This window comes from Papio anubis, chromosome 15, assembly GCF_008728515.1.
Source record: "Papio anubis isolate 15944 chromosome 15, Panubis1.0, whole genome shotgun sequence".
Classification (NCBI taxonomy): domain Eukaryota; kingdom Metazoa; phylum Chordata; class Mammalia; order Primates; family Cercopithecidae; genus Papio; species Papio anubis.
Genome location: NC_044990.1, coordinates 91,498,550 through 91,513,742, shown reverse-complemented (window position 1 = coordinate 91,513,742; position 15,193 = coordinate 91,498,550). Strand labels below are relative to the sequence as shown.

General features: G+C 54.4%; 1 long non-coding RNA gene across 1 annotated transcript; it reads right to left on the bottom strand.

Annotated features, from left to right (window-relative positions):
* Nucleotides 1-1,596: 1,596 nt before the first annotated feature.
* Nucleotides 1,597-5,000, bottom strand: LOC116270518. Its single transcript, XR_004178590.1, has 2 exons — nt 3,205-5,000; nt 1,597-2,673 (listed from the first exon to the last, which is right to left on the bottom strand). It is a non-coding gene; the product is annotated as an uncharacterized LOC116270518 (long non-coding RNA).
* Between the last annotated feature and the right edge of the window lie 10,193 nt (nt 5,001-15,193).

The window sequence follows — 15,193 nt, the reverse complement described above, 5'->3', positions numbered from 1 at the left end:
TGCTTGTCTCATTCCACCAGGCTCAGGGAGTGCCTTTTTAAAGAGGAGAAAAAGCGCCTGCCAGGCGTGGGGAATGTGCAGGGGCAGATTGGAGCACAGCCAAGTCAGAACTTCTTCGGGGGCTCCCTGAGCAGGCCCCACCTGCCTCCTCTCCCCAGGTCTGCACCTCGGAAGTGGCTGGAACCCACAGCCAGCACCTGTCCTTCCTGCCAGCGCCACCTTCCTCCTCTGCTCGCTCAGAGATACCGGGGGCCCCCATGACTGGTTCATTCTCCCCTCACCCCTAACTCTCCGCAGTCCTCAGATCTCTAACCCATTCCTGCAACATCCAGTGAGGCAGGGAAGCAGCAGCACTGGCTCTGAGGGCCAAGGTCAGGGCCAGGGGCTGGCTCCCACACTGTCCTGTCCTGAGCACTGTCCAGGCCCAGAGCAGGGCTAGGCTTGGCACTGGGATATGGAAGGACAGGAGCGATCACTGCCCTGGGGCCCTGATGGAGCTCAGAGGCTGGTGGAGAAGAGACAGGAAGACTCAGCCCTCCCAGGTGACACCACCGTGTTAAGCTCAGCACTGAGAGGCAGCGGGAGATGTCACAGGGAGGGCTCCCGCGAGGAGCGACGCAGAGCTAAGAGCTGGAGGGCAGGGAGCCAGGCCACTCCGGCCCTTCCTGGAGGATCGGATGAATCTGTTATCTCTGAGCAAGCTCCAGGAAACAAGAGACAGGCCGGGTGCCGGCTTGATGGGGCAGTGGATGGGGTTGCCCAAGATACGCTGCGACCTATGGGCGTTGGGAAGGTGTTCAGACTTGGGAGGAGTCCAGGAGACAGAAGTGATAAGATTGCCAGTCTTTACAGTGGGACAGGTCCTTGGAGGTCGTTCTGGTTCCTACGACAGTGGGACAAATGAACCCATAATTCAGTGGCTTAAAAAAACACATTTATTTAGTTGAAGTTGAAATTTGGGCAAGGCTTGGAGTGGACACCCTGCCTCTGCTCCACTCACGGTTAGCTAGGGTGGCTCCCAGGACTGGCACGTGGCTGACTGTGGCTGTGGCTGACTGTGGCTGTGCCTGTGACTTCTCCAGGTGACGTGGGCTTCCTCACAACATGGGGGCTGGGCTCCCAGGAACGTCAAACAGGAGAGAAACCCAGGTGGAGTCTGTGGCACCTTCCGCAACCCAGCCTCAGCTTCACGCTGTGTCAGCTCAGCAGCCCTGTGAGGAAATTCAAAGGAAGAAGGAAGAGGCTCTCCCTGTGTGCGGGAAGTGGAAAGCTGATGTGGTCGTTTGGGGAAAATCGAATTTGCCACAGGGATCACTGTGTCAGGACAGGACCCTCACTACAGGGAGGCTGGAAGGTGAACAAAGCGATAACCAAAGATAACGAACCTTTTCCTCTTACTTCAGCAGATATTTAGCAGCTGTTTGGGCAGCGTGGAGTGGGAACTGCTGAAGTCTCCCTAGACCACGGGTAATGAGGGGTGGCGTGGAGGAGGCAGCCGCACCAGGCAGGAAGATCGTCCTGGGAGCCGAGATGTGTGCATCGGAGGCACCCAGAGAGAATAGAAGCTGCCAGAAAAATTCAAGGAAACCCAGAAACTCAGAGAGCACAAACGAATCACAGTTTTTATTGTGTGAATTTTCACTAAATATCCTACAATGAATATTCGTCATAAGAAAAACAGTCATTTTAATGTCATGATTTCCTGGAAATATAGAAAGAAAGAAAAGCAGAGAAAAGGCACAACTCCCCCAAGCACAGCAGCAGAGTCTCGGTGGCGGGCGCTCCCCTGCCACACCCGGGGAGGCTCCTGCTGCGGGAGTTCACTTGGCTCAGTTATGGCAGCAGGTTCTGATGAGGCAGAGCTCAGAGCAGAAAGGCTAAGGATGCCCGTTCGGGGCCCCTACTGTGTGTGTGTGTGTCTGTGTGTGCACGTGTGTATGTGCGGGTGTGTGTGCATGACTGTGTGTGCTTGACTACACGTGTGTGGGTAGGTGCACATGACTGTGTGAGTGCCTGTGGGGGGGGTGGATGCGCCTGATTGTGTGTGTGTGTCTCACGCCAGATTGATTCTGCTCAGGTGCTCTGCAAAATTTCTGCAATCTGATTTCTCCAAGTCTGAAAGGTCAAATGTGCACCGTCAACAGCACTGAGAGCCTCTTAGAAAGACAAAGTGTCCCCAAACCAGATGCACTCGCAGCTTCCATGCCTGGAATTAGCATATTTCCTGCAACACCAGGCCAGGCAGAGCTAGGCAAAGTCAGCCAGGATCTGGAGTTGCCAGAAGGCAACGTCTGCCACTGACATCATCATCGTGGCCAAGAACTGCCCTCTTCAGACCACGTAAAAAATCCCCCAAATAAATTTCCTAGGAAGAAGTAAATAAGTTCATTGTATCTAAGTTTGGAGGTGACCAGTCCTAACTGGTAACAGAATTCCTGGCGATGTCTTACAAATCCTTTGCTTTCTAATTCTGTAAATTATTTGTGCTTTTCCCCGGAGATCTGAGAATTTCCTTTAGAGACGTCGGCATCAGATCAGCCCAGGACACTTCAATGGTGAATTGTGTGATAAGCAACAAAATCTCGGTAAAGCTAAACATCAGCACAGAAAAGACCTTCACGAAACTGCTTCCTCAGCCACAGAGCCAGCACGTCCGGAGAGCAATTCTTGGAGCTGAAAAACAATGAGAAAACACAGAAAAGGCAGGTCATGTAAAACCTTCCATGTCTGTAAATAGCAGTTGCCCGCCGAGATGTCCAGATGCACCGGGGGTCTGTCCACGCCAAAGGAGAGACCAGAGATGCACCAGGGGGTCTGACCACACCAAGGGAGAGACCAGAGGGGTGACCAGCACAGCAGTAACATCTGGGGGCTCTGGCCCCCTGGACACTCCCCACTGAAGCCTGGGGCAGAGGAGAAACCTTGTCCCTGCACACAGAAGGCGCCTCCGCAAGGAGCCGTCTCTGCAGTGTGACTGTGGAAACCAGGCCTCAGGACCCTGGGACCGGCACCAGGAAGGCCAGACCTGGTTCTCCGAGGCTGCGGCATTCCTCCCACGTCTGCCTCCAGGGGCCGCACAAGGGAGCTGAGACACGGGAGTTACAGAGCACTGGGCTTCCCCACATGAGCCCCGTTTTGCACTTGGGCCCCCAGAGCTGTAAGGGGATAAGCGTGTGTGTGTTAGGATTTGACGCACAACAGTACCTTGAGGGCCGCGGCGTCTCGGACACTCCACACTGGGGGCGTGCGAAGATTTTCCAGGTGGCTGCGGTGGTGCAGTTGCTTAAGGGAGTCACTTCCAGATCCCTGATTGCCAGATGCAGTCTCTCACAAAGTAGATCTGGCTGAGTCCAGGGCCCTGGCTCCACTGTGTCCCCTTCCCACCCAACTGCCACCAAGAGGGGCCAACCCTGTCCCCAGCCCAGCCTCCCTGAGGTGCAGCTCTCCCTGCGTGACCCTCGGGCCCCGAACACAGAAGCAGTCACACAGCACGGGGCAAGGCCGGGCTCCGGGGTTGGGGGGGGAATCACAGATTCTGTGCCCGGCAGATTCTGTGCCCAGGAGGTTCGCACGGGGCCCAGCCTTCTCCTCATCCACGCCCAGCGGCCAGGGCAGGAGGACCCAGAGGGAGGGGTTGTCACTGGGCACCTCCCGACGTCCTAACAGTTCTGACAGAAGCCAGACCGGTTCTGCCAACTGCTTTGAAAGTAAGGACTGGCTCCCCAGCCAGGTTGCCTTTGTCTGTTTGGTGAACCCCGGCCAAGCCTTGCTCCAAGCGCCCGGTTCAAACTCGCCACAGCCTTGCGTCAGGGGCTCTCGCCACCGCCGTGTAAGATGAGGAAGCCAAGGCTCGGGGCAGTGGCGTGAGCAGTCCCAGGTCACACAGCAGGCAGTGGCAGAGCCGGGGCAGACCCAGGCACCGGCCAGGCTCACATACACAGCCTGTGCTGCCATGAGCCCCGGGCGGAAGGACCTCGCCCACGGATCCCGTGAGAGTGCTGCTGCGTCACCAGAAATGTGCCCTTTCCAACCAAACCAAAAGGATTTTAGATGCAAACCTGACATGGGCACATTTCTGAAAATTCTTCGAGGGCTACATGAGCAAAACCTGCTGAGAGCCGGGACCTCGGGCCTTAGCTTCAGTAACGGAAACCGAAGCCATCCCTGAACAATCTCAGTATGATCCCCCTTCAAAGACGAGAAACTGAGGCTCCAGGAGGTTGATTGTTGTGGCGCATGACAGACCCCCAAAGCCCCTGTGCTTAACTGCGGGGCAGGGACACTGGCTAGAATCCGGCCACTGGAGCCCCTCCCGCCGCAGGGCGCAAGCTGGTGGCCCACAGCGCCTCTCCTGCAAGCCGAGATCAGCTCAGCAGGGGCAGTCGCCTGGGATCCGGGTATTTTTTAAATTTAACTTACTTTAGCTCTTCCAAGAGGCAGTTAGGAGATGAGGAAATCTGTCTTCCGCTGGACTGAAGATAATTAGAGACTAGATAAATTGTTATTGACAGTAAGAAGATAATTCGTTAGAACTGCTAGAAAACATGCCTGCTGTCCTTCCCAGTTCCAGATTCCTTCCTGCTTAGAGGACAATTTTGAAAGAACCCGAGGTTTCCTACCTTGACTTCCTCCACACCAACATGGGTCCTGTAAACCAGAAAGCGTGACACACAGGCCTCAATCCATTGAGAAGTTCATTTGCAAGGTTAAGGGTATGCCCGGGAGACAGCTCTGTGCCTTTCTCCACGATGATTTTGAGGGTTTCGATACTTTAAAGGGGAAATGCAGGCTGGAGGAGAAAGAGGGAGGTTTGGTTGCCTGACTGAACCCACGTGTTGCAGGAGGAAGGAACAGGCAGGACAATGGTGAATGATGCATTCGTCCTGGGCTCAGAAAGTTGGACTTTGCACAAGGCCAGGGGACGTAGAGCAGCTGCCGGTGGAGAACTGAGCCTTTGCTGGGCAGCTCCCTGCTCAGGAACACAAGGAAAGGCCGCTCCTCACAGGGCCTCGGGCTTAAGGGTTTCCCTTGGCAGTGAATTGGAGTCCCCAGATTTTATTTTCCTTTCACAGCCCCAGTGTTGCCCCAGAAACAACAGAGACTCCTAAGTTTCCCACACCCTTCAGAAGGCTTTGAGCAAATCGGGGTCTGGGAGGCGGGACGAGCATGGATGGAGCGCCTACTGTATGCCTCACGCAGTGGCTGGTCTGGGAGATGGAACGGGTGTGGATGGAGTGCCTACTGTGCCTCACCCTGTGGCTGGTCTGGGAGGACGGGATCTAGCACATGGAGCACCTACTGTATGCCTCACCCTGTGGCTGGTCTGGGAGACGGGACGAGCATGGATGGCGCACCTACTGTATGCCTCACCCTGTGGCTGGTCTGGGAGATGGGACGGGTGTGGATGGAGTGCCTACTGTATGCCTCACCCTGTGGCTGGTCTGGGAGACGGGACGAGCGTGGATGGAGCACCTACTGTATGCCTCACGCTGTGGCTGCCACTTTCACATTCTGCCTCATCTCAGCCTTGCCACGTGGCACCCATTTCACAGATGATGAAACAGAAGCACACAGAATTCAGTAACTTTTTTCAATGTCAAATAGGTGGCTAATGGGAGAAACAAGATATAAACCAGCTAAGTCTGATTCAAAACATAACCACATCTTCCAAGTGGGAAAGCGTGCATTTACCTGAATGTACACTTTCAAGTTAATCTTTCACTCAACCAACACACATGTGTTGGATTTCCTTACATGCAGGATGCTAGACAAGGTGCAAAGATGACTCGTGCAGTTCTGCCCTGTAAGAATCCACAGTTACAGTAAGAAGCAAGAGAAATGGAACAGACGATGATGAGACAAAGCGGACAGCGGTGACAGCAGCCCACCTCACGGCCGCCCTGCTGGAGAATTCACGGGGAAGCCCAGGATGTGGCTGGTCTGTTTGCAGACCAGGAACTCACTGACCGATCAGCACATCAGGCAGGGGGTTGGCAACTGTGGCCTCACCTGAGGGTCCCCCAGGGGCTGCTAAAGACCCAGGACACAGGCCAGACCCCGCACATCAGTCTCTGGAGGGGGTGGATGTTTGATTTCCCGAGGTGGTTCTCTAAGTAGCCAGGCCTGCGGGGGGTGGTGGGGGTGAGCAGCGGGTGAGTTTGGGGTGATGGGGAGGAGCAGCTGGTGAGCCACTCCCTGGGGGGTCTACGGTGGTTCCAGGCAGAGGCTGCATTTGTCAGGCCTTGGAGGATGGCGCTGAGCGGGCAGAATTCCAGGAGGCTCTGGGGCAAACCCTAACCCTAACCCTAACCCTAACCCTAACCCTAATCTTGGCCCTGGCAACACCTCCTCGCAGCTCCTCTTCCTCCTGCAGCCCACAGTAGATTCCCCAGCAGGAGCACCAGGAAGACGCCCTGTCCCAGAACCCACCCCAAGCGACAGGAGGGGCAGGCCCAGGCCCCAGACACCAGGGCACAGTGCGTCTCCTCCCACCCTCCCAAGGCTGGTCTCCAGGGCACAGCACCTCTCCTCCCACCCCACCCCCACCCTCATCTGCCTGCCAACCTCGTGGGCCTCCCTCACACACACAGGTGCTCCCACACAGGTATGCACACACTCACACACACAAGGACTGCACACACACGCCACCAAGCACACATGCTCATACAGGGACTGGCCCGGGTCCAGGCTACGCAGTGTCATGGTGGCTGGAGTGGGTGGGGCTGAGGCATCGGCCATTGGTCCACACTTGCCAGAGTATCCACTGTGGGGCTCAGCCACCCTTTCACAGCCAGCATGCCTCTGACATTCCGGCCACAGTGAGGGTGGGTGTGCTGTGTGGCCCGGTGCTTGTACCCCCAAGTCTGCAGCGAGGCCTGGCTGGGGAGCCACCGAGATCACCTGCTCCGGCTCGGCCACCCTCTCTCGGTCCTGTCCTCCCCAGGGAAGCCCTTCCTAGTTTTCTGCCCAGGCCTGTGAATCCCCTTCTTCCTCTTTCCCTGCTTCTTTCTCCTTAGGGTTTAGACTTTGGAGAAACCAAAACAGAAAGACCTGCCTGAAGCTCCCTCATGGACCCTCCCTGGAGCCCCAGATTCCACCGGCCCCCACTGGAACGGGAGAGGAAGTAGAGGAAGAAGGTACATGCAGCCTCCAGAACAATGATCAGGAAGATTCCAGACTCACCTATCGGGCCACCCAGGGCAGGCGATTAGCCCCGATTCCACCTGGGGAGAGGGGCCTCCCCAACCATGCAGCCCTGTGCGGGGAAGGAGCTGCTGGGGCCTGCCAAAGGAATGGGTGTCCCCTGGAGTTCTAAGAGTCAAAAGTTGTGCCCTTTTTGCATGAAAGCAGGACAGAAGGAATTGGGGGTGGCGGTGGCCAAGGCACTACTGAGTTCAAAAGAAGCTCGTTGAGGGCAGGGACCTTCTTCCCAGTTCTCGCGGGAGGCACCCCCTGAACAAAAGCCGCAGGAGGACCAACGCGCCAAACTGCCAAACTCCGACCAGCACCTGCTGGGCCAGGGCCACGGGGACGCCTGGTCCTCTCCCATCCATGCCCACCACAGCCCCCGGGCAGAGGACACGGGGGCCCCGCGGGGGCCTGACTGCTGGGAATACAGCAGATGTGCGTCAACAAAACTCAGATAATGACGTGGGCTCTAAGCAGGTGGCAATTACATGACCCGTGAGGCTCGGTTCCGGTTCCTCCCGCTTGCTCAGAGCCTCCGCATCCTGGCCCCAGCCGGGTGGGAGTCGTTGCTGAGGCACCTGCGTGTGCATGTGGCCTACCTGGATCGGTAGCGCTGGCAGCAAAACGTGATCCTTCCTGTAACCGAACACCCGTGAAACGCAGCAGGGGATGAATAATGTAAGCCGGGCCATGGGGGAGCTGAGGCTGGCCCTGCCTATCTGTCCGGGAAACGCAGCAGGGGATGAATAATGTAAGCCGGGCCATGGGGGAGCTGGAGGGGCTGCCCCGCCTATCTGTCCGTGAAACGCAGCAGGGGATGAATAATGTAAGCCGGGCCATGGGGGAGCTGGAGGGGCTGCCCCGCCTATCTGTACAGGGTGTGGGGTGAGGGCAGGAAGGAGACAGGAGGTGCCCCCAGAGGCATGAATTTTTTAAAATTAAACACGCTCCTTGCACTTTGCTAGAAGGCCTCTGTCACCGTGTGACCTGGGACCTCTCCTTGGCTCCCGGCAGGAAAGGCAGAATTACACCCCCCGGGAAGCCTGAAGCCCACCCTCTCGCAGTCCTGAGCTGGGCAACGGCGGCTCGCCAGCGCCTCCCATTCTAGGTGGCATTTCTCTAAAGTGCAGAGTGCAGCAGCCTCTGTGTCACCCCGGGAAAGGGAGAGAGCCACGCCCTTTGTGGCTGCGAAACCAGACCCGCCGGACAGTTCGCCTCCAAGCACACAGTGCCTATTGGATGCTGACGGGCCAGGATGGCAGTGGGGCTCCTGGGACCCACGTGACCGGTCTAGAGCTGAGGCTCAGCCCGTCACCCCCACAAGGCCAGCGGGAGAACGCCAGGCCCATCACTCTCCATGCTGTCGTCCTCAAACCCCAGCAGGACGCCTCACCCTTGGTAACATTCAGCCTTCAGCCCATTTGTCTTGGAAATAAAAAGGTTGAACTTGGAAGAACATTTCATTACTGTAATTGGGGGATTGGGGTTTGGTTTTTCAAAAATCAAATGAAGGCTTCTTATCTCCATTTTAAATTGCCTAGATAGAAACCGAGAGTCAATCTCATATTTATTTGTAATTTCATGTTATCAGATTGAGGTTTTCTTTCAAAACTGTTCTTCCGTGGACTGGCATAACGCCTGTAATCTGTACGTTTCATTTGCAGCTGAGGATCATTTATGTGTCTAAACACTTGCAGAGGGATGGACCCCATTGTGAAAAAACCACGATGGGCCCCAGCCAGAGATCGCCCACTTTTCGAGGACTCACTGTGGGGGAGCTCACGTTGAGGGAATTACACACTCAGCAAACCCACAGACTGCAGACAGGAACAAAGAAAGAACCACCACTCTGACCATATAACAAATAGTTCAGTAAAGGAATAAAATAAGAAGTGTTGAGCCTGCAGCCCGTGCTGGAGTTATCAAAACTGGCCCCACATGTCCTGCACGGCCATCTCTGGCACAGCCCCCCCTAGACACCAGCTGGCCCCGTAGGCACACCCACATTGAGCTCCATGGCCTCTCCTCATCCACACTGAGCTCCACGGCCTCCCCTCATCCGCGCTGAGCTCCACGGCCTCCCCTAGGAAGCCCTGGCTTCCTTCCCTCGCTGGCCCTCATGGGAGGGGCCGCTGCAAGAGTCTGCCCTGCTTTTCTCCAGATCGTTTGAGTCTGGGGAACCCCCTCTCCCCAGCCACCGTGTCAACTGGTTCTGGAGACTATGGGCTGGCGTCACAGCTTCCTCAGGCCTCACTACCCCATGCCATCCGAGGGGCTTCTGCCCAGAGTGTCCGGCTGCCCTGGGGTGCAAAGTCAGGGTGGCGAGAAGGCAGGTTCGTGGGGGCTGATGCAGCCCCAAATCTCTAACCTCATGTTTGCCTGACATTTCGCAGAGGTGCCCCTGAATGAAATTTTAGCTGCTGCCCGTGACAGCTCTGCCTCTGTAAGTGACAACTCGTCACGGTTTTGAAATAGCCTCACAAAATCACGTTTTTTTGTAATTATGAAGCTTTTTCCTCAAATTCCCAAAGCATAAACTGCATGAATGTGCTATAGAAGTATTACTAGAGAAAGCAGATGGTTAGAATAAATAGGCAAATAATTCTAATGCTGCCAAGAAAAACATTTTCTAAATTCTGAGAGGTCTTACAGCCTAGGAATTAACTCTGAAAAACTGGATGGGCAGTTAAAATGTGGAGGGAAAGGAAGATTAAATTGAGCTCATTAATTAGCTCATGCTGGTTAACTTTACAATGTTGGCAAAAATAAAGCTTTAAAATAACACATTATAAGAAAATGCCAGCCAGACGCAGTGGCTCCCCATGCCTGTAATCCCTGCACTTTGGGAGGCTGAGGTGGGTGAATCATTTGAGGCCAGGAGTTCAAGACCAGCCTGACCAACATGGTGAAACCCCGTCTCTACTAAAAATACAAAAATTAGCCAGGCACGGTGGCGTATGCCTGTAGTCCCAGCTACTCGGGAGCCTGAGACAGGAAAATCACTTGAATCCAGGAAGCGGGGGTTGCAGTGAGCTGAGATTGTGCAGCGACACTCCAAGCTGGGTGACAGAGCGAGACGCCATCTCAAAAAAAAAAAAAAGAAAAGAAAATGCCAGTATAACAGTATAGTCATTAGAGAAAAATGCCAACTATGTGGGGAATGTTAATATTATCTTTCAAAGAATGACTTATTTTAATGTATATGATTGTCTCTAGACTATGGAAATGGTCGTTTTTTGTTGCTTTTAAAAGAAAAAGATTTTTGAAATGGGAAAAAAAGAAATAGCCACAATGAAAAGTTATAATCAGCTTCCATTATCAGCAGATATTGTAATACCAAGTAAGATAAATTCAAGTAGACCACACCTAGGCACACTGTAGTCAAACTGTTCAAGGCTGAAGATGGAGAAAAAAAATCTTGAAAATAGCAAGAGAAACCCACTTATCTAGCTGAGGAGCAGCAGCATGACTGATGGTCAACTTCCCTTCAGAAATGAAAGATGCCGGAGACAGCAGAACTCAGTGCCGAGATCTCTCAGAGCTGTCAAGTAAGCATTCAATACCCACCTAAACTATCCTTCAGAAACAAAGGGCACTGGAGGCAGGGGAACCACAGGTTCAGTGCCTCAGTGTCTCAGAGCTGTTACATAAGAATCCAGTACCCAGCTAAACTATCCTTCAGAAATGAAGGCAAATGAAGAAATTCCAAAATAGACAAAAACTGAGAGGAGATATTTCCAGTAGACAAGAATATAATACAAGAAATACTAAAGGGAAATCCCCCAGGCTAGAGTCCTGCGGCTGGGATGAAACGAGCAGGTGCCCAGGGAGGGACACGGAGGGTGCTCGCACAGGGGCTCAGGAGGCACGGGGCTGGCATTCTTAGGACCTGGGACTGGGGCCCTCCTGCTCAGTTCGCCCTGGACCCACTGGAGGGCAACTGGGATCCACAGGAAGAAATAAAAGACACTGGAAATGGTGAACATATGGTTGAACACACAGACATGTAGATGGAATTGTTTCTCTTTTCTTCTCTTAATTTACCTACAGGACAGAAGATTTTATCCAGGCAGCAGCTTCGTGGGCTTGGGATGCATTTCAAGGCCCATCAGAAAATTGTATTGTTTTTTGTCATTACAGGAATACTGCTAGGACGAATATGAACACGGCATTGCGAAATGTCCACATAGCCCCAGTTCTTCAGAGGCCTCCCTCTTATCCAGGGCCCTCTTTATCTGACAACTTGTACAAGGCCTTGCACATGGTTGAACAAGTTTGTGGGGAAGAATGGAAATGTAAATCTGATTTACAAGAAACATCAGGTCATTCAAGGCCGAAGCCCTTGAGGAAATACCTACCCCCTCAATTGGGCAGGTGTGGACGGAGTGCCCAGCACCACCACAGCACAGAGGGGACGCGAGAGGTGCCTGCAGCTCCAGCCATTTCTCCTCCAGGGGAGGAGACCAGAGGCAGAGGGAAAGCAGGCAGCTCCCGCAGGACAGCCCTGAGCCAGCGTGAGTGGTAGGGGAAGCTCCCGGTGCTCACTGCAACAAGGAGGATGCGTGAGCAAGTGCGGACACCGGGGACTCTGCCCTGACTGGCAACGTTGGCATCTGCCAGCCATATGGAGATGAAAATGAAGGCATGTCACACGCCTGTATGTGTGTAGAGGTGTGTGTGCACATGTGCACCTGTGTGTAATTCTGAAGGAAAGAATGTGACTTGGAAATCATGTCACAATCCAGGGAGTCCACTCTTCCTTATTAACTTTTATTTTTACCCTTTTTTATTTGAATACAAATTGCAGGTTTTGTTTTTTACAAAAGGAAAGGTCATGTGGCATTGCTCCTCAGCCCCCTGGTGGCCCACGGCTCCCCTGGCTGCAGCGTCACTAAGGCAGTGCGGTGGGCTGGCCCTGAGCTGCAGGTGCACACGCTTGCCCAGGAGGTTGACAGTGGGATGTTTCTTGCCATGTTTTTGGCCCCAGCATGAGCCGATCGCATCAGCCGCCTCCGCAGATGAGACAAAGCCACCTTGCAGGGATTCCCATGGACTTCTAGGCGCTCTGGCCGTGGCCCACGTTAAGGATAAGAGGATTGAAGCTGAGGGCTTCTCTGCAGAGGGTGCGCCTATGCCTGCCTCACTGCAGCCAGATGCCCAGATGCCTGGGCCTCTTGATGTGCGGCCCCACCCTTTGCTGACCCCCAGGGAGATTACAAACCCAGACCGGCCAGATGGCTGCCTGGGCAGCAGAGTGGGGCGTTGCTGGTCCAGGCAGCACCAAGAGAGAGCCCAGGGAGGGCAGCAGGGGGTTGACCCCGCTGAGGAGAGTATTTGCCCAGATTCAGGGACGTGGAACCCCAAGACTGCCCTCAACAGACGGCCCAGATGAAGAGTCCAGAGAGACATCCGCGTGGAGGGCACCGAGCCACGTGCAGCAGCACCAGGCAGGCAAGAATGGCCCTGGATGCCTTCCTTCATCCCAGCTCAGCCCTGCAGAGCCAGAGGCCGAGGCTGGCCACGGGGAGCAGGGCGGCTCTGCCGGCAGGTGGGCATGAGACACGGGCACCGCCTCCGTCAGACACTGCAGCCCTGCGGGTAGAGGCCCCAAAGCTCATCACATGTGGAGCTGTGACCGTCACGGGGCCACACGCACTGAGCCCCTGAGGGGAGGCTGCTGCTGCCTGGGTGGGGAGCCACGGGCGGGGGCCACAGTTTCTGAGCTCCGGAACTGAGCGGGGTCCCCCGGGGTGTCTCTGTGGGATCATTGACTCAGCATTTGTGATGTATTTTCTCCATGGGACACGAAGCTTTAGAAGTTTTTAAAAATAAAGTGACAATAGGCCGGGCACCGTGGCTCACGCCTGTAATCCCAGCACTTTGGAAGGCCAAGACCAGTGGATCATGAGGTCAGGAGATCAAGACCATCCTGGCTAACATGTTAAAACCCCGTCTCTACTAAAAAATACAAAAAATTAGCCGGGCGTGGTGGCGAGCGCCTGTAGTCCCGGCTACTCGGGAGGCTGAGGCAGGAGAATGGCGTGAACCTGGAGGCGGAGCTTGCAGTGAGCCAAGATTACGCCACTGCACTCCAGCCTGGGCGACAGAGTGAGACTCCGTCTCAAAATAAATAAATAAAAAATAAAGTGACAACAGGGCTTTCGAATGCCTTGTATGAATGCATGGGGCCAGCCTGAGTTTCACCAAGGGGTGAAAACACCACTCAGCTGACCCAAGAGATGGCAGAAGCCAAAAACGAAGCTGCTTTTGTGGTTTTAACCAAACAGTGGAACCACTGCTGATCTTACAGATAAATATATAATCTGCAACAGGCTTGCCAGAGTTAACCAAAAGAAAACCACAGAACATCCCATTAAATCTGAATTTCAGAAAAATGATGAAGCATTTTTTAGGACAAGTATGTCCCACACACTGCATGGGATAGACTTACACTAAAAAATGATTCCATATTTATCTCAAATTCAAATTCATTGGGATGTCTTGTATCGTGTCTGGCAACCCAGCCCTGAGACAGGCAGAGGGTCTTGTTGGTGGGCTCGGGGGCCACGGGGCTCCTCTCTGGCACGGAAGCCAGGCTCCCCTCCACCGCTGGGCCACGGAGCTCCTCTCCGGCACGGAAGCCAGGCTCCCCTCCACTGCCGTGACCACTCGCAGCCCCTCCAAGCCCCCGATCCCAGTAAAGCCAGGACGAGATTGCTCACCTGTCCAGGGTCATAGGAATGCAAGGCAGGTTAACACGGGTTTAAAAAGTCAGAAATGGAGTCTTTCATGTTCCAGAATGTAGTGAAGTCAAATTGATAGCCATTACCTAATCAATGTGTAACATTCTAGAAAACAAAACAGAAGGGCCGAGGCAGGCAGATCACCTGAGGTCAGGAGTTCAAGACCAGCCTGGCCAGCATGGTGAAACCCCATCTCTACTAAAAATACACAAATTAGCTGGGTGTAGCCGAGCATGGTGGCTCACGCCTGTAATCCCAGCACTTTGGGAGGCTGAGGCGGGTGGATCACAAGGTCAGGCAATCAAGGCCATCCTGACTAACACGGTGAAATCCCAGCTCTACTAAAAATACAAAAAATTAGCCGGTGTTGTGGCGGGCGCCTGTAGTCCCAGCTACTCGGGAGGCTGAGGCAGGAGAATCACTTGAACCCGGGAGGCAGAGGTTGCAGTGAGCTGATATTGTGCCACTGCATTCCAGCCTGGGTGACAGAGAGAGACCCTGTCTCAAAAAGAAAAGAAAAGAAAGAAAGAGAAAGGAAGAGGGGAGGGGAGGGAAGAAGGAAGAAGGGAGGGAGGGAGGAAGGGAGGAAGGAAGGAGAAAGAGTGGACACGGAAATCTGTCCGGCAGCTTCCCACGGGCCTCCTCCTGAGCCTGCCTGGGCCTGTTCAGGTGCACCTGGATAGGCAGCTTTAGGTCAAAAAGCACTGGACACCCCAGAGCTTCTCATGAACGTCCCAGGTCTCAGAAGTGTCAGACGCTCAGAGCCAGGACAGGAGGAGACTGGGAGGTTTATTCTGCAGTCCAGGTTTGCTTCCCAAGAACAGTCTGCAGGTGCATGAGGCACCTGGACAGGACACGTGAAAGTCTCCACAAAACCAGCCGATGTGGAGTTCTGTTGGGGTTCTGTGGGAAGACGTGCTCCTAACCCTTGGGTGTGGCCGACTTGGGATCTGTGGGGAGACATGCTCCTAACCCAGAGGCATGGCCTATCTTCCCTCCAGAAGATCTAAAACCACATAGGAGGGAGTTGGGTCCCCATTTTGGCTGCAGTCAGCAAATCTCCAAAATTGTGGATTGCCAGGGTCCTCTTCTCCCCAACAAGAAAAGGATGACCTGGCAGCCTGGGGACTGTGAGGGCACAGGCCCTGCCCACCGCAGCGCTGACTCTCAGGCAGTTGTCTCTGCCGCTTCTGGGAGACATGCCGAGACCCCCCAGTCCAGGCTACAGAGGACCATCTCTTCCACCACTTGCAGGACATGAC